Source organism: Hyla sarda, unplaced genomic scaffold, assembly GCF_029499605.1.
Source record: "Hyla sarda isolate aHylSar1 unplaced genomic scaffold, aHylSar1.hap1 scaffold_750, whole genome shotgun sequence".
Classification (NCBI taxonomy): domain Eukaryota; kingdom Metazoa; phylum Chordata; class Amphibia; order Anura; family Hylidae; genus Hyla; species Hyla sarda.
The window spans coordinates 1-17,318 of NW_026610774.1; the positions used below are offsets into that span (position 1 = coordinate 1).

At 46.4% G+C, this 17,318-nt stretch overlaps 8 non-coding genes across 8 annotated transcripts; all 8 read right to left on the reverse strand.

The window, feature by feature from the left end:
- Nucleotides 1-640: 640 nt before the first annotated feature.
- On the reverse strand, nt 641-831 carry LOC130345362 (U2 spliceosomal RNA). The gene has a single exon (XR_008884088.1). It is a non-coding gene; the product is annotated as a U2 spliceosomal RNA (small nuclear RNA).
- Nucleotides 832-2,920: 2,089 nt separating this feature from the next.
- On the reverse strand, nt 2,921-3,111 carry LOC130345375 (U2 spliceosomal RNA). The gene has a single exon (XR_008884100.1). It is a non-coding gene; the product is annotated as a U2 spliceosomal RNA (small nuclear RNA).
- Nucleotides 3,112-5,203: 2,092 nt separating this feature from the next.
- On the reverse strand, nt 5,204-5,394 carry LOC130345387 (U2 spliceosomal RNA). The gene has a single exon (XR_008884112.1). It is a non-coding gene; the product is annotated as a U2 spliceosomal RNA (small nuclear RNA).
- Nucleotides 5,395-7,492: 2,098 nt separating this feature from the next.
- LOC130345399 (U2 spliceosomal RNA) lies at nt 7,493-7,683 on the reverse strand. Its single transcript, XR_008884123.1, has one exon. It is a non-coding gene; the product is annotated as a U2 spliceosomal RNA (small nuclear RNA).
- A 2,087-nt stretch (nt 7,684-9,770) lies between these two features.
- LOC130345330 (U2 spliceosomal RNA) lies at nt 9,771-9,961 on the reverse strand. Its single transcript, XR_008884061.1, has one exon. It is a non-coding gene; the product is annotated as a U2 spliceosomal RNA (small nuclear RNA).
- Nucleotides 9,962-12,054: 2,093 nt separating this feature from the next.
- Nucleotides 12,055-12,245, reverse strand: LOC130345342 (U2 spliceosomal RNA). Its single transcript, XR_008884072.1, has one exon. It is a non-coding gene; the product is annotated as a U2 spliceosomal RNA (small nuclear RNA).
- A 2,094-nt stretch (nt 12,246-14,339) lies between these two features.
- On the reverse strand, nt 14,340-14,530 carry LOC130345353 (U2 spliceosomal RNA). Its single transcript, XR_008884079.1, has one exon. It is a non-coding gene; the product is annotated as a U2 spliceosomal RNA (small nuclear RNA).
- Nucleotides 14,531-16,621: 2,091 nt separating this feature from the next.
- LOC130345354 (U2 spliceosomal RNA) lies at nt 16,622-16,812 on the reverse strand. The gene has a single exon (XR_008884080.1). It is a non-coding gene; the product is annotated as a U2 spliceosomal RNA (small nuclear RNA).
- Between the last annotated feature and the right edge of the window lie 506 nt (nt 16,813-17,318).

Genomic DNA, 17,318 nt, shown 5'->3' on the forward strand with positions numbered 1-17,318 from the left:
TCTGTACTTTGGTCTATATTGATGCGGGACATAGACAGCCAGCTGATGACCAATCCATTAGTGCAATGGATGGCTGGAAGCATTTGTCTTTGCCTTTGCAATACCACAGAAGCAATGCATGGTCAATGTACAGCAATGACACACCTGTGTGAACAGCCAGGAGACCCCCCCCCCCCCCCCCCCATGTTATGTTACATAGTTACATAGTTAGTACGGTCGAAAAAAGACATATGTCCATCAAGTTCAACCAGGGAATTAAGGGGTAGGGGTGTGGCGCGATATTGGGGAAGGGATGAGATTTTATATTTCTTCATAAGCATTAATCTTATTTTGTCAATTAGGAACATTCAGCACCCACCCGCTATCAAGGCAGCTGCCTATCATGTCATGCCCTACCTGCACAGGTGTGCTGGCTACTCAAATGATCCAATTAAGGAGGCCATTTAGTCAGCAGCAGCAGAAGTCCTGTGCCTGGACGCTCCAACAGCGGCCAGACACAAGCAGAAGCAGCAGAAGCAGCAGCAGCAGCACCACCTTTTGTTTTTTGGCTGCAGCAGCAAGGCCCACAGGGCTGGCTAGCTGGCTAGCCAGCAAGCAGGTAGCAATGAAAGTAGGAATCTTTCTTTTTAACCCTGTAAGGGGGTGGTGCACTGTACCCGAAGATACTGCCATATCGGGTCAATGCATAGGGCGACGGAAGCAAGCTTCGAAATCGGCCCCCGTTCTCAAAAATCCATTTAATATATGGTCCCCAGATAGGGGACGTATCAGATATTAAACTGATAAGAACAGATACTACACTTGATCTTAGCCAAAAGGCCGAGAAGCGATAACCGTGAAAGGGGCGGGCCCAACAAGGTCCCCTTCATGGGCACTATCACTGCTTGCTGTCAGGGAGGCTGCCAGACAATTTTCCATGCACACTCTGGGCTGGGGGGCAGTCAACCACCAGTACACACAGCAGAACCTAAACCCATACCATTATTGCTAAGCAGCAAGACAGGGGCCCATTGCACTCCCACGGGGCCTTTTTAAATGCAATCCATAACCCGGATTTGCCAGGAACCCTTCTTACTCCTCCTACTTGCATGTGACACTGGGCTTAGGATCTGCATAGGAAACACACACACAAGCACACACCTACCTTTGTTGCCTGCAGATGCCTCCTTGGCTGTCCCCAAACGGTATCAAACCAACACCCACGGGAAGCTGTAAGCATAGAGGACATGCCTGCACCCCATTGGACTTACCTGTGTGGGTTAAATCCGGGTTATTTGACAACCTATGGCGGTGATGGTTCTGCTCAGGCAGAGCAGTGCTGATGCTCCTCATAAAGCTGTCGCTGCTGTGAAGGTTCTAGGTGACATCACAAATCCCTATGGTTACATACACAACAAAGCTGGGTTGTTGTTGTTTACACTCTGCAAGGCCTGTGGAAGTGAGTGACATCATAGCACTGTAGTTCTGAGGGTTCTAGATGGATGCAACAATCTCCTGTTGCTTCTATGAAGGCCATAATAGACGACATCACCAAACAGCTCCATAGTCACATACACAGCAAAGGAGAGATGTTGTTTACACCTAGTGATGTCAGTGGTATTGAGTGACATCACAGCACAGTGCTAAGGCTCCTGGGCCTGGACACAGCAGCGGCTGCAATATCTCAACGGAGAATACGTTTATATATATGTGTGTGTGTGCGCGTATATATATATATATATATATATATATATATATATATATATATATTTCTCCGCCGAAATCACTTTTAAACCCATTTCCACCTTTTTTTCCCTTCTCTTCCTCTTACTTTTTTTTCACGTTTTTTTACGTTTTTCTCCTTTTCGCCTCTTTTCTGGGCGTATTATTCTTCTTTTTCTTCTTTTTTTTCGTCTAATGCATACCCCATCAGTGCAGCAATGCTTATTCAATACCGCCAGCAGATGGAGACACTGGGAGATAATTTTCTAAGGATTTATACTGATTTTTCCTGTCTGAATTTGTCGCACAGAAAGTTGCAGGCCAAATATGTGTGACATTTCTGCGACTTTAGCTTCTAGAGCATTTTTACAACATTATACATAGGTGCTGAATACATAAAAAGCGACTGTTCAGCGACAGACAAGTCGCATCGGCTGAAAGTAGGCCAGAATGTCAGTCCATGTTGGAGCAGGTTTAGATACAGTCTAAAGTATAGATCTCAAAGTCTGTGCACAGAATTTAGCAAGGGCCTCGCACCTTCTGATGCATCAGGTAGGTGCACAATAGCATAGCCTAACCCTCTGTACTTTGGTCTATATTGATGCGGGACATAGACAGCCAGCTGATGACCAATCCATTAGTGCAATGGATGGCTGGAAGCATTTGTCTTTGCCTTTGCAATACCACAGAAGCAATGCATGGTCAATGTACAGCAATGACACACCTGTGTGAACAGCCAGGAGACCCCCCCCCCCCCCCCCCATGTTATGTTACATAGTTACATAGTTAGTACGGTCGAAAAAAGACATATGTCCATCAAGTTCAACCAGGGAATTAAGGGGTAGGGGTGTGGCGCGATATTGGGGAAGGGATGAGATTTTATATTTCTTCATAAGCATTAATCTTATTTTGTCAATTAGGAACATTCAGCACCCACCCGCTATCAAGGCAGCTGCCTATCATGTCATGCCCTACCTGCACAGGTGTGCTGGCTACTCAAATGATCCAATTAAGGAGGCCATTTAGTCAGCAGCAGCAGAAGTCCTGTGCCTGGACGCTCCAACAGCGGCCAGACACAAGCAGAAGCAGCAGAAGCAGCAGCAGCAGCACCACCTTTTGTTTTTTGGCTGCAGCAGCAAGGCCCACAGGGCTGGCTAGCTGGCTAGCCAGCAAGCAGGTAGCAATGAAAGTAGGAATCTTTCTTTTTAACCCTGTAAGGGGGTGGTGCACTGTACCCGAAGATACTGCCATATCGGGTCAATGCATAGGGCGACGGAAGCAAGCTTCGAAATCGGCCCCCGTTCTCAAAAATCCATTTAATATATGGTCCCCAGATAGGGGACGTATCAGATATTAAACTGATAAGAACAGATACTACACTTGATCTTAGCCAAAAGGCCGAGAAGCGATAACCGTGAAAGGGGCGGGCCCAACAAGGTCCCCTTCATGGGCACTATCACTGCTTGCTGTCAGGGAGGCTGCCAGACAATTTTCCATGCACACTCTGGGCTGGGGGGCAGTCAACCACCAGTACACACAGCAGAACCTAAACCCATACCATTATTGCTAAGCAGCAAGACAGGGGCCCATTGCACTCCCACGGGGCCTTTTTAAATGCAATCCATAACCCGGATTTGCCAGGAACCCTTCTTACTCCTCCTACTTGCATGTGACACTGGGCTTAGGATCTGCATAGGAAACACACACACAAGCACACACCTACCTTTGTTGCCTGCAGATGCCTCCTTGGCTGTCCCCAAACGGTATCAAACCAACACCCACGGGAAGCTGTAAGCATAGAGGACATGCCTGCACCCCATTGGACTTACCTGTGTGGGTTAAATCCGGGTTATTTGACAACCTATGGCGGTGATGGTTCTGCTCAGGCAGAGCAGTGCTGATGCTCCTCATAAAGCTGTCGCTGCTGTGAAGGTTCTAGGTGACATCACAAATCCCTATGGTTACATACACAACAAAGCTGGGTTGTTGTTGTTTACACTCTGCAAGGCCTGTGGAAGTGAGTGACATCATAGCACTGTAGTTCTGAGGGTTCTAGATGGATGCAACAATCTCCTGTTGCTTCTATGAAGGCCATAATAGACGACATCACCAAACAGCTCCATAGTCACATACACAGCAAAGGAGAGATGTTGTTTACACCTAGTGATGTCAGTGGTATTGAGTGACATCACAGCACAGTGCTAAGGCTCCTGGGCCTGGACACAGCAGCGGCTGCAATATCTCAACGGAGAATACGTTTATATATATGTGTGTGTGTGCGCGTATATATACATATATATATATATATATATATATATATATATATATATATATTCTCCGCCGAAATCACTTTTAAACCCATTTCCACCTTTTTTTCCCTTCTCTTCCTCTTACTTTTTTTTCACGTTTTTTTACGTTTTTCTCCTTTTCGCCTCTTTTCTGGGCGTATTATTCTTCTTTTTCTTCTTTTTTTTCGTCTAATGCATACCCCATCAGTGCAGCAATGCTTATTCAATACCGCCAGCAGATGGAGACACTGGGGGATAATTTTCTAAGGATTTATACTGATTTTTCCTGTCTGAATTTGTCGCACAGAAAGTTGCAGGCCAAATATGTGTGACATTTCTGCGACTTTAGCTTCTAGAGCATTTTTACAACATTATACATAGGTGCTGAATACATAAAAAGCGACTGTTCAGCGACAGACAAGTCGCATCGGCTGAAAGTAGGCCAGAATGTCAGTCCATGTTGGAGCAGGTTTAGATACAGTCTAAAGTATAGATCTCAAAGTCTGTGCACAGAATTTAGCAAGGGCCTCGCACCTTCTGATGCATCAGGTAGGTGCACAATAGCATAGCCTAACCCTCTGTACTTTGGTCTATATTGATGCGGGACATAGACAGCCAGCTGATGACCAATCCATTAGTGCAATGGATGGCTGGAAGCATTTGTCTTTGCCTTTGCAATACCACAGAAGCAATGCATGGTCAATGTACAGCAATGACACACCTGTGTGAACAGCCAGGAGACCCCCCCCCCCCCCCCATGTTATGTTACATAGTTACATAGTTAGTACGGTCGAAAAAAGACATATGTCCATCAAGTTCAACCAGGGAATTAAGGGGTAGGGGTGTGGCGCGATATTGGGGAAGGGATGAGATTTTATATTTCTTCATAAGCATTAATCTTATTTTGTCAATTAGGAACATTCAGCACCCACCCGCTATCAAGGCAGCTGCCTATCATGTCATGCCCTACCTGCACAGGTGTGCTGGCTACTCAAATGATCCAATTAAGGAGGCCATTTAGTCAGCAGCAGCAGAAGTCCTGTGCCTGGACGCTCCAACAGCGGCCAGACACAAGCAGAAGCAGCAGAAGCAGCAGCAGCAGCACCACCTTTTGTTTTTTGGCTGCAGCAGCAAGGCCCACAGGGCTGGCTAGCTGGCTAGCCAGCAAGCAGGTAGCAATGAAAGTAGGAATCTTTCTTTTTAACCCTGTAAGGGGGTGGTGCACTGTACCCGAAGATACTGCCATATCGGGTCAATGCATAGGGCGACGGAAGCAAGCTTCGAAATCGGCCCCCGTTCTCAAAAATCCATTTAATATATGGTCCCCAGATAGGGGACGTATCAGATATTAAACTGATAAGAACAGATACTACACTTGATCTTAGCCAAAAGGCCGAGAAGCGATAACCGTGAAAGGGGCGGGCCCAACAAGGTCCCCTTCATGGGCACTATCACTGCTTGCTGTCAGGGAGGCTGCCAGACAATTTTCCATGCACACTCTGGGCTGGGGGGCAGTCAACCACCAGTACACACAGCAGAACCTAAACCCATACCATTATTGCTAAGCAGCAAGACAGGGGCCCATTGCACTCCCACGGGGCCTTTTTAAATGCAATCCATAACCCGGATTTGCCAGGAACCCTTCTTACTCCTCCTACTTGCATGTGACACTGGGCTTAGGATCTGCATAGGAAACACACACACAAGCACACACCTACCTTTGTTGCCTGCAGATGCCTCCTTGGCTGTCCCCAAACGGTATCAAACCAACACCCACGGGAAGCTGTAAGCATAGAGGACATGCCTGCACCCCATTGGACTTACCTGTGTGGGTTAAATCCGGGTTATTTGACAACCTATGGCGGTGATGGTTCTGCTCAGGCAGAGCAGTGCTGATGCTCCTCATAAAGCTGTCGCTGCTGTGAAGGTTCTAGGTGACATCACAAATCCCTATGGTTACATACACAACAAAGCTGGGTTGTTGTTGTTTACACTCTGCAAGGCCTGTGGAAGTGAGTGACATCATAGCACTGTAGTTCTGAGGGTTCTAGATGGATGCAACAATCTCCTGTTGCTTCTATGAAGGCCATAATAGACGACATCACCAAACAGCTCCATAGTCACATACACAGCAAAGGAGAGATGTTGTTTACACCTAGTGATGTCAGTGGTATTGAGTGACATCACAGCACAGTGCTAAGGCTCCTGGGCCTGGACACAGCAGCGGCTGCAATATCTCAACGGAGAATACGTTTATATATATGTGTGTGTGTGCGCGTATATATACATATATATATATATATATATATATATATATATATATATATATATATCTCCGCCGAAATCACTTTTAAACCCATTTCCACCTTTTTTTCCCTTCTCTTCCTCTTACTTTTTTTTCACGTTTTTTTACGTTTTTCTCCTTTTCGCCTCTTTTCTGGGCGTATTATTCTTCTTTTTCTTCTTTTTTTTCGTCTAATGCATACCCCATCAGTGCAGCAATGCTTATTCAATACCGCCAGCAGATGGAGACACTGGGGGATAATTTTCTAAGGATTTATACTGATTTTTCCTGTCTGAATTTGTCGCACAGAAAGTTGCAGGCCAAATATGTGTGACATTTCTGCGACTTTAGCTTCTAGAGCATTTTTACAACATTATACATAGGTGCTGAATACATAAAAAGCGACTGTTCAGCGACAGACAAGTCGCATCGGCTGAAAGTAGGCCAGAATGTCAGTCCATGTTGGAGCAGGTTTAGATACAGTCTAAAGTATAGATCTCAAAGTCTGTGCACAGAATTTAGCAAGGGCCTCGCACCTTCTGATGCATCAGGTAGGTGCACAATAGCATAGCCTAACCCTCTGTACTTTGGTCTATATTGATGCGGGACATAGACAGCCAGCTGATGACCAATCCATTAGTGCAATGGATGGCTGGAAGCATTTGTCTTTGCCTTTGCAATACCACAGAAGCAATGCATGGTCAATGTACAGCAATGACACACCTGTGTGAACAGCCAGGAGACCCCCCCCCCCCCCCCCCCATGTTATGTTACATAGTTACATAGTTAGTACGGTCGAAAAAAGACATATGTCCATCAAGTTCAACCAGGGAATTAAGGGGTAGGGGTGTGGCGCGATATTGGGGAAGGGATGAGATTTTATATTTCTTCATAAGCATTAATCTTATTTTGTCAATTAGGAACATTCAGCACCCACCCGCTATCAAGGCAGCTGCCTATCATGTCATGCCCTACCTGCACAGGTGTGCTGGCTACTCAAATGATCCAATTAAGGAGGCCATTTAGTCAGCAGCAGCAGAAGTCCTGTGCCTGGACGCTCCAACAGCGGCCAGACACAAGCAGAAGCAGCAGAAGCAGCAGCAGCAGCACCACCTTTTGTTTTTTGGCTGCAGCAGCAAGGCCCACAGGGCTGGCTAGCTGGCTAGCCAGCAAGCAGGTAGCAATGAAAGTAGGAATCTTTCTTTTTAACCCTGTAAGGGGGTGGTGCACTGTACCCGAAGATACTGCCATATCGGGTCAATGCATAGGGCGACGGAAGCAAGCTTCGAAATCGGCCCCCGTTCTCAAAAATCCATTTAATATATGGTCCCCAGATAGGGGACGTATCAGATATTAAACTGATAAGAACAGATACTACACTTGATCTTAGCCAAAAGGCCGAGAAGCGATAACCGTGAAAGGGGCGGGCCCAACAAGGTCCCCTTCATGGGCACTATCACTGCTTGCTGTCAGGGAGGCTGCCAGACAATTTTCCATGCACACTCTGGGCTGGGGGGCAGTCAACCACCAGTACACACAGCAGAACCTAAACCCATACCATTATTGCTAAGCAGCAAGACAGGGGCCCATTGCACTCCCACGGGGCCTTTTTAAATGCAATCCATAACCCGGATTTGCCAGGAACCCTTCTTACTCCTCCTACTTGCATGTGACACTGGGCTTAGGATCTGCATAGGAAACACACACACAAGCACACACCTACCTTTGTTGCCTGCAGATGCCTCCTTGGCTGTCCCCAAACGGTATCAAACCAACACCCACGGGAAGCTGTAAGCATAGAGGACATGCCTGCACCCCATTGGACTTACCTGTGTGGGTTAAATCCGGGTTATTTGACAACCTATGGCGGTGATGGTTCTGCTCAGGCAGAGCAGTGCTGATGCTCCTCATAAAGCTGTCGCTGCTGTGAAGGTTCTAGGTGACATCACAAATCCCTATGGTTACATACACAACAAAGCTGGGTTGTTGTTGTTTACACTCTGCAAGGCCTGTGGAAGTGAGTGACATCATAGCACTGTAGTTCTGAGGGTTCTAGATGGATGCAACAATCTCCTGTTGCTTCTATGAAGGCCATAATAGACGACATCACCAAACAGCTCCATAGTCACATACACAGCAAAGGAGAGATGTTGTTTACACCTAGTGATGTCAGTGGTATTGAGTGACATCACAGCACAGTGCTAAGGCTCCTGGGCCTGGACACAGCAGCGGCTGCAATATCTCAACGGAGAATACGTTTATATATATGTGTGTGTGTGCGCGTATATATATATATATATATATATATATATATATATATATATATATATTCTCCGCCGAAATCACTTTTAAACCCATTTCCACCTTTTTTTCCCTTCTCTTCCTCTTACTTTTTTTTCACGTTTTTTTACGTTTTTCTCCTTTTCGCCTCTTTTCTGGGCGTATTATTCTTCTTTTTCTTCTTTTTTTTCGTCTAATGCATACCCCATCAGTGCAGCAATGCTTATTCAATACCGCCAGCAGATGGAGACACTGGGGGATAATTTTCTAAGGATTTATACTGATTTTTCCTGTCTGAATTTGTCGCACAGAAAGTTGCAGGCCAAATATGTGTGACATTTCTGCGACTTTAGCTTCTAGAGCATTTTTACAACATTATACATAGGTGCTGAATACATAAAAAGCGACTGTTCAGCGACAGACAAGTCGCATCGGCTGAAAGTAGGCCAGAATGTCAGTCCATGTTGGAGCAGGTTTAGATACAGTCTAAAGTATAGATCTCAAAGTCTGTGCACAGAATTTAGCAAGGGCCTCGCACCTTCTGATGCATCAGGTAGGTGCACAATAGCATAGCCTAACCCTCTGTACTTTGGTCTATATTGATGCGGGACATAGACAGCCAGCTGATGACCAATCCATTAGTGCAATGGATGGCTGGAAGCATTTGTTTTTGCCTTTGCAATACCACAGAAGCAATGCATGGTCAATGTACAGCAATGACACACCTGTGTGAACAGCCAGGAGACCCCCCCCCCCCCCCATGTTATGTTACATAGTTACATAGTTAGTACGGTCGAAAAAAGACATATGTCCATCAAGTTCAACCAGGGAATTAAGGGGTAGGGGTGTGGCGCGATATTGGGGAAGGGATGAGATTTTATATTTCTTCATAAGCATTAATCTTATTTTGTCAATTAGGAACATTCAGCACCCACCCGCTATCAAGGCAGCTGCCTATCATGTCATGCCCTACCTGCACAGGTGTGCTGGCTACTCAAATGATCCAATTAAGGAGGCCATTTAGTCAGCAGCAGCAGAAGTCCTGTGCCTGGACGCTCCAACAGCGGCCAGACACAAGCAGAAGCAGCAGAAGCAGCAGCAGCAGCACCACCTTTTGTTTTTTGGCTGCAGCAGCAAGGCCCACAGGGCTGGCTAGCTGGCTAGCCAGCAAGCAGGTAGCAATGAAAGTAGGAATCTTTCTTTTTAACCCTGTAAGGGGGTGGTGCACTGTACCCGAAGATACTGCCATATCGGGTCAATGCATAGGGCGACGGAAGCAAGCTTCGAAATCGGCCCCCGTTCTCAAAAATCCATTTAATATATGGTCCCCAGATAGGGGACGTATCAGATATTAAACTGATAAGAACAGATACTACACTTGATCTTAGCCAAAAGGCCGAGAAGCGATAACCGTGAAAGGGGCGGGCCCAACAAGGTCCCCTTCATGGGCACTATCACTGCTTGCTGTCAGGGAGGCTGCCAGACAATTTTCCATGCACACTCTGGGCTGGGGGGCAGTCAACCACCAGTACACACAGCAGAACCTAAACCCATACCATTATTGCTAAGCAGCAAGACAGGGGCCCATTGCACTCCCACGGGGCCTTTTTAAATGCAATCCATAACCCGGATTTGCCAGGAACCCTTCTTACTCCTCCTACTTGCATGTGACACTGGGCTTAGGATCTGCATAGGAAACACACACACAAGCACACACCTACCTTTGTTGCCTGCAGATGCCTCCTTGGCTGTCCCCAAACGGTATCAAACCAACACCCACGGGAAGCTGTAAGCATAGAGGACATGCCTGCACCCCATTGGACTTACCTGTGTGGGTTAAATCCGGGTTATTTGACAACCTATGGCGGTGATGGTTCTGCTCAGGCAGAGCAGTGCTGATGCTCCTCATAAAGCTGTCGCTGCTGTGAAGGTTCTAGGTGACATCACAAATCCCTATGGTTACATACACAACAAAGCTGGGTTGTTGTTGTTTACACTCTGCAAGGCCTGTGGAAGTGAGTGACATCATAGCACTGTAGTTCTGAGGGTTCTAGATGGATGCAACAATCTCCTGTTGCTTCTATGAAGGCCATAATAGACGACATCACCAAACAGCTCCATAGTCACATACACAGCAAAGGAGAGATGTTGTTTACACCTAGTGATGTCAGTGGTATTGAGTGACATCACAGCACAGTGCTAAGGCTCCTGGGCCTGGACACAGCAGCGGCTGCAATATCTCAACGGAGAATACGTTTATATATATGTGTGTGTGTGCGCGTATATATATATATATATATATATATATATATATATATATATATATTTCTCCGCCGAAATCACTTTTAAACCCATTTCCACCTTTTTTTCCCTTCTCTTCCTCTTACTTTTTTTTCACGTTTTTTTACGTTTTTCTCCTTTTCGCCTCTTTTCTGGGCGTATTATTCTTCTTTTTCTTCTTTTTTTTCGTCTAATGCATACCCCATCAGTGCAGCAATGCTTATTCAATACCGCCAGCAGATGGAGACACTGGGGGATAATTTTCTAAGGATTTATACTGATTTTTCCTGTCTGAATTTGTCGCACAGAAAGTTGCAGGCCAAATATGTGTGACATTTCTGCGACTTTAGCTTCTAGAGCATTTTTACAACATTATACATAGGTGCTGAATACATAAAAAGCGACTGTTCAGCGACAGACAAGTCGCATCGGCTGAAAGTAGGCCAGAATGTCAGTCCATGTTGGAGCAGGTTTAGATACAGTCTAAAGTATAGATCTCAAAGTCTGTGCACAGAATTTAGCAAGGGCCTCGCACCTTCTGATGCATCAGGTAGGTGCACAATAGCATAGCCTAACCCTCTGTACTTTGGTCTATATTGATGCGGGACATAGACAGCCAGCTGATGACCAATCCATTAGTGCAATGGATGGCTGGAAGCATTTGTCTTTGCCTTTGCAATACCACAGAAGCAATGCATGGTCAATGTACAGCAATGACACACCTGTGTGAACAGCCAGGAGACCCCCCCCCCCCCCCCCCCCCCATGTTATGTTACATAGTTACATAGTTAGTACGGTCGAAAAAAGACATATGTCCATCAAGTTCAACCAGGGAATTAAGGGGTAGGGGTGTGGCGCGATATTGGGGAAGGGATGAGATTTTATATTTCTTCATAAGCATTAATCTTATTTTGTCAATTAGGAACATTCAGCACCCACCCGCTATCAAGGCAGCTGCCTATCATGTCATGCCCTACCTGCACAGGTGTGCTGGCTACTCAAATGATCCAATTAAGGAGGCCATTTAGTCAGCAGCAGCAGAAGTCCTGTGCCTGGACGCTCCAACAGCGGCCAGACACAAGCAGAAGCAGCAGAAGCAGCAGCAGCAGCACCACCTTTTGTTTTTTGGCTGCAGCAGCAAGGCCCACAGGGCTGGCTAGCTGGCTAGCCAGCAAGCAGGTAGCAATGAAAGTAGGAATCTTTCTTTTTAACCCTGTAAGGGGGTGGTGCACTGTACCCGAAGATACTGCCATATCGGGTCAATGCATAGGGCGACGGAAGCAAGCTTCGAAATCGGCCCCCGTTCTCAAAAATCCATTTAATATATGGTCCCCAGATAGGGGACGTATCAGATATTAAACTGATAAGAACAGATACTACACTTGATCTTAGCCAAAAGGCCGAGAAGCGATAACCGTGAAAGGGGCGGGCCCAACAAGGTCCCCTTCATGGGCACTATCACTGCTTGCTGTCAGGGAGGCTGCCAGACAATTTTCCATGCACACTCTGGGCTGGGGGGCAGTCAACCACCAGTACACACAGCAGAACCTAAACCCATACCATTATTGCTAAGCAGCAAGACAGGGGCCCATTGCACTCCCACGGGGCCTTTTTAAATGCAATCCATAACCCGGATTTGCCAGGAACCCTTCTTACTCCTCCTACTTGCATGTGACACTGGGCTTAGGATCTGCATAGGAAACACACACACAAGCACACACCTACCTTTGTTGCCTGCAGATGCCTCCTTGGCTGTCCCCAAACGGTATCAAACCAACACCCACGGGAAGCTGTAAGCATAGAGGACATGCCTGCACCCCATTGGACTTACCTGTGTGGGTTAAATCCGGGTTATTTGACAACCTATGGCGGTGATGGTTCTGCTCAGGCAGAGCAGTGCTGATGCTCCTCATAAAGCTGTCGCTGCTGTGAAGGTTCTAGGTGACATCACAAATCCCTATGGTTACATACACAACAAAGCTGGGTTGTTGTTGTTTACACTCTGCAAGGCCTGTGGAAGTGAGTGACATCATAGCACTGTAGTTCTGAGGGTTCTAGATGGATGCAACAATCTCCTGTTGCTTCTATGAAGGCCATAATAGACGACATCACCAAACAGCTCCATAGTCACATACACAGCAAAGGAGAGATGTTGTTTACACCTAGTGATGTCAGTGGTATTGAGTGACATCACAGCACAGTGCTAAGGCTCCTGGGCCTGGACACAGCAGCGGCTGCAATATCTCAACGGAGAATACGTTTATATATATGTGTGTGTGTGCGCGTATATATATATATATATATATATATATATATATATATATATATATATATTTCTCCGCCGAAATCACTTTTAAACCCATTTCCACCTTTTTTTCCCTTCTCTTCCTCTTACTTTTTTTTCACGTTTTTTTACGTTTTTCTCCTTTTCGCCTCTTTTCTGGGCGTATTATTCTTCTTTTTCTTCTTTTTTTTCGTCTAATGCATACCCCATCAGTGCAGCAATGCTTATTCAATACCGCCAGCAGATGGAGACACTGGGGGATAATTTTCTAAGGATTTATACTGATTTTTCCTGTCTGAATTTGTCGCACAGAAAGTTGCAGGCCAAATATGTGTGACATTTCTGCGACTTTAGCTTCTAGAGCATTTTTACAACATTATACATAGGTGCTGAATACATAAAAAGCGACTGTTCAGCGACAGACAAGTCGCATCGGCTGAAAGTAGGCCAGAATGTCAGTCCATGTTGGAGCAGGTTTAGATACAGTCTAAAGTATAGATCTCAAAGTCTGTGCACAGAATTTAGCAAGGGCCTCGCACCTTCTGATGCATCAGGTAGGTGCACAATAGCATAGCCTAACCCTCTGTACTTTGGTCTATATTGATGCGGGACATAGACAGCCAGCTGATGACCAATCCATTAGTGCAATGGATGGCTGGAAGCATTTGTCTTTGCCTTTGCAATACCACAGAAGCAATGCATGGTCAATGTACAGCAATGACACACCTGTGTGAACAGCCAGGAGACCCCCCCCCCCCCCCCCCCATGTTATGTTACATAGTTACATAGTTAGTACGGTCGAAAAAAGACATATGTCCATCAAGTTCAACCAGGGAATTAAGGGGTAGGGGTGTGGCGCGATATTGGGGAAGGGATGAGATTTTATATTTCTTCATAAGCATTAATCTTATTTTGTCAATTAGGAACATTCAGCACCCACCCGCTATCAAGGCAGCTGCCTATCATGTCATGCCCTACCTGCACAGGTGTGCTGGCTACTCAAATGATCCAATTAAGGAGGCCATTTAGTCAGCAGCAGCAGAAGTCCTGTGCCTGGACGCTCCAACAGCGGCCAGACACAAGCAGAAGCAGCAGAAGCAGCAGCAGCAGCACCACCTTTTGTTTTTTGGCTGCAGCAGCAAGGCCCACAGGGCTGGCTAGCTGGCTAGCCAGCAAGCAGGTAGCAATGAAAGTAGGAATCTTTCTTTTTAACCCTGTAAGGGGGTGGTGCACTGTACCCGAAGATACTGCCATATCGGGTCAATGCATAGGGCGACGGAAGCAAGCTTCGAAATCGGCCCCCGTTCTCAAAAATCCATTTAATATATGGTCCCCAGATAGGGGACGTATCAGATATTAAACTGATAAGAACAGATACTACACTTGATCTTAGCCAAAAGGCCGAGAAGCGATAACCGTGAAAGGGGCGGGCCCAACAAGGTCCCCTTCATGGGCACTATCACTGCTTGCTGTCAGGGAGGCTGCCAGACAATTTTCCATGCACACTCTGGGCTGGGGGGCAGTCAACCACCAGTACACACAGCAGAACCTAAACCCATACCATTATTGCTAAGCAGCAAGACAGGGGCCCATTGCACTCCCACGGGGCCTTTTTAAATGCAATCCATAACCCGGATTTGCCAGGAACCCTTCTTACTCCTCCTACTTGCATGTGACACTGGGCTTAGGATCTGCATAGGAAACACACACACAAGCACACACCTACCTTTGTTGCCTGCAGATGCCTCCTTGGCTGTCCCCAAACGGTATCAAACCAACACCCACGGGAAGCTGTAAGCATAGAGGACATGCCTGCACCCCATTGGACTTACCTGTGTGGGTTAAATCCGGGTTATTTGACAACCTATGGCGGTGATGGTTCTGCTCAGGCAGAGCAGTGCTGATGCTCCTCATAAAGCTGTCGCTGCTGTGAAGGTTCTAGGTGACATCACAAATCCCTATGGTTACATACACAACAAAGCTGGGTTGTTGTTGTTTACACTCTGCAAGGCCTGTGGAAGTGAGTGACATCATAGCACTGTAGTTCTGAGGGTTCTAGATGGATGCAACAATCTCCTGTTGCTTCTATGAAGGCCATAATAGACGACATCACCAAACAGCTCCATAGTCACATACACAGCAAAGGAGAGATGTTGTTTACACCTAGTGATGTCAGTGGTATTGAGTGACATCACAGCACAGTGCTAAGGCTCCTGGGCCTGGACACAGCAGCGGCTGCAATATCTCAACGGAGAATACGTTTATATATATGTGTGTGTGTGCGCGTATATATATATATATATATATATATATATATATATATATATATTTCTCCGCCGAAATCACTTTTAAACCCATTTCCACCTTTTTTTCCCTTCTCTTCCTCTTACTTTTTTTTCACGTTTTTTTACGTTTTTCTCCTTTTCGCCTCTTTTCTGGGCGTATTATTCTTCTTTTTCTTCTTTTTTTTCGTCTAATGCATACCCCATCAGTGCAGCAATGCTTATTCAATACCGCCAGCAGATGGAGACACTGGGGGATAATTTTCTAAGGATTTATACTGATTTTTCCTGTCTGAATTTGTCGCACAGAAAGTTGCAGGCCAAATATGTGTGACATTTCTGCGACTTTAGCTTCTAGAGCATTTTTACAACATTATACATAGGTGCTGAATACATAAAAAGCGACTGTTCAGCGACAGACAAGTCGCATCGGCTGAAAGTAGGCCAGAATGTCAGTCCATGTTGGAGCAGGTTTAGATACAGTCTAAAGTATAGATCTCAAAGTCTGTGCACAGAATTTAGCAAGGGCCTCGCACCTTCTGATGCATCAGGTAGGTGCACAATAGCATAGCCTAACCCTCTGTACTTTGGTCTATATTGATGCGGGACATAGACAGCCAGCTGATGACCAATCCATTAGTGCAATGGATGGCTGGAAGCATTTGTCTTTGCCTTTGCAATACCACAGAAGCAATGCATGGTCAATGTACAGCAATGACACACCTGTGTGAACAGCCAGGAGACCCCCCCCCCCCCCCCCCCATGTTATGTTACATAGTTACATAGTTAGTACGGTCGAAAAAAGACATATGTCCATCAAGTTCAACCAGGGAATTAAGGGGTAGGGGTGTGGCGCGATATTGGGGAAGGGATGAGATTTTATATTTCTTCATAAGCATTAATCTTATTTTGTCAATTAGGAACATTCAGCACCCACCCGCTATCAAGGCAGCTGCCTATCATGTCATGCCCTACCTGCACAGGTGTGCTGGCTACTCAAATGATCCAATTAAGGAGGCCATTTAGTCAGCAGCAGCAGCAGAAGTCCTGTGCCTGGACGCTCCAACAGCGGCCAGACACAAGCAGAAGCAGCAGAAGCAGCAGCAGCAGCACCACCTTTTGTTTTTTGGCTGCAGCAGCAAGGCCCACAGGGCTGGCTAGCTGGCTAGCCAGCAAGCAGGTAGCAATGAAAGTAGGAATCTTTCTTTTTAACCCTGTAAGGGGGTGGTGCACTGTACCCGAAGATACTGCCATATCGGGTCAATGCATAGGGCGACGGAAGCAAGCTTCGAAATCGGCCCCCGTTCTCAAAAATCCATTTAATATATGGTCCCCAGATAGGGGACGTATCAGATATTAAACTGATAAGAACAGATACTACACTTGATCTTAGCCAAAAGGCCGAGAAGCGATAACCGTGAAAGGGGCGGGCCCAACAAGGTCCCCTTCATGGGCACTATCACTGCTTGCTGTCAGGGAGGCTGCCAGACAATTTTCCATGCACACTCTGGGCTGGGGGGCAGTCAACCACCAGTACACACAGCAGAACCTAAACCCATACCATTATTGCTAAGCAGCAAGACAGGGGCCCATTGCACTCCCACGGGGCCTTTTTAAATGCAATCCATAACCCGGATTTGCCAGGAACCCTTCTTACTCCTCCTACTTGCATGTGACACTGGGCTTAGGATCTGCATAGGAAACACACACACAAGCACACACCTACCTTTGTTGCCTGCAGATGCCTCCTTGGCTGTCCCCAAACGGTATCAAACCAACACCCACGGGAAGCTGTAAGCATAGAGGACATGCCTGCACCCCATTGGACTTACCTGTGTGGGTTAAATCCGGGTTATTTGACAACCTATGGCGGTGATGGTTCTGCTCAGGCAGAGCAGTGCTGATGCTCCTCATAAAGC